At 26.7% G+C, this 1,942-nt stretch overlaps 1 pseudogene; it reads left to right on the forward strand.

Annotated features, from left to right (window-relative positions):
- The window catches only part of LOC107438661 (protein unc-93 homolog A-like), a 75,224-nt pseudogene that overhangs the window by 20,471 nt on the left and 52,811 nt on the right, over nucleotides 1-1,942 (forward strand).

Consider the following 1,942-nt stretch of genomic DNA (forward strand, 5'->3'; position numbering starts at 1 on the left):
CGGGTACCCCCGCCCACTGTCAATTTCATATGTATAGAATATTTTTTCAAGTCATTGGGCCATCGGACATTAATTGTTATATTGAAAAAAGATCATTTTCAAAGTTTCAAGTATTTATGCAGCTGGTAACATGGTAAACAATAGTTTTGAAAATATTTTGAATACAGTAGTCTTGAAATTAGGAAAAATTGGTTGAATGTTTAGATTAAACTTCATTTTAATACTATAAAAATGATTTTTTCTATACATACACCATTAAAGTATGTAGTCTTAAGTTTAATTTGCACAAAGAAGGAAGTTTATATGTGAAAAATTGTTCGAGTAATTACAAATTTACAAAAAAATTTGATTTAGGGTAGCCCCGCTCCCATGAATGTCGGGTATCACAGCCCAATTTTATTTCCTCGATAAATGTACGGTTGCAAAGATTATTATTCTATTGCTTCAAATTTGAATGTTATATGGATTTTTAACAACAAATATATGTTTTAATATTATATGAAACATAAATTTATATATTTAAAAATGCAAATTAAATATTTTTAAAATGTAGTTGATATATCCAAATTAAATTTAATATTAGGAAATCATAAATATTATGATAAGCAATTTGCTTACTTATTTAGTTTCACTTATTTGCGAACGAATCAGTCTACAGACGCATTTGAAAGTAATCAAAATACAAAGTAAATTTGCAATTTTTTAAGAAGTATTTTACATTAAGTTTTTAAGAAGAGATCAACCAAATAAGTTTATAGTGAAAAAAACTATTGTTACTAATTATTATTACTTAAATTAAATTATTTTCGCTAAATATTTAATATAAATTTATATTAATATTATAAAATATAAATATACATTAATAATGATAAAAAGTATGACATTTGTTGTTATTAAATGATAGAATTCACTAAAAGTATATAAATATGTAATAAATAAAATAATTTTGTGATAAAAATGATAAATGAGGTTTATCTATTGTCAATACATTGGTCATTCTCACTTACACCTGAAAAAACAGTCAAAAAACATAATTTTTGTAACTGGGCGGTGCTACCCGACACATTTTGAAAAGAGCTGAAAAGCATGTTTTTTTAAATTTCGATTTTTTTTAAGTAAAACTATTCTTTTTTTGGTTCATTCTTTTTGCATTATTTAATTAGATGATAAAACAATAGAAACATACAAAAATATTGATTATTACTCACTGTTATACAGAAATATAAGCAATACTCCTTAAGTGAACGGGGCTACCCGACTCTCCCATATGCAGTAGGAAAGATTAGATTTAAGATTGGATGTTTCTCTGATGCTTATGTTTTTGCTGAGAACAAGTAAAATGACATATAAATGAGATTTTTCTAATAATAAAATATTGAGATAAATATAATAGGAATACTTCATATTCAATAAAACTCCTAAGTACAGTGCACATTCCAAGGGACATCCTATTCTGCACTCTGTTACTTATTGTTGCAATAAATAAAGTAGTACAAATTAATACATGTTTGTTTATATTTTTCTAGGACTTCATAGGTTGTGCATGGGGAATTGAGCATGTTTCTTTAGTCATGCTATCCGCAGGATGTGCGATATGTCTGTTTTCCGGTTTCTATGCTTTGCTAGAAAAATATGTAGGTAGATATGTATTTGTCGCAATTGTTGCAACTGTAAACTTTGCTGTACTCGTTAGAATGCTATATTGGATCCCGGATTCAACTGAGCCGACAATGATGTTTGTCGTTGCTGCTATGTGGGGAGCTATTATAGGAATTATGTGGTGCCAAATAAAAGGTAATTGATATATATATATATTCAAAACGTAGAGAAAACACGGAAAAAATTACGGAACAATGAAAAAAAGGGGAAAAGAAGAAAAATAATAATAAACCGTGAGAAAAAGCGTTGAAAATTATATATATATATATATATATATATATAT

This window comes from Parasteatoda tepidariorum, chromosome 5, assembly GCF_043381705.1.
Source record: "Parasteatoda tepidariorum isolate YZ-2023 chromosome 5, CAS_Ptep_4.0, whole genome shotgun sequence".
NCBI classification, from domain to species: Eukaryota; Metazoa; Arthropoda; class Arachnida; order Araneae; family Theridiidae; genus Parasteatoda; species Parasteatoda tepidariorum.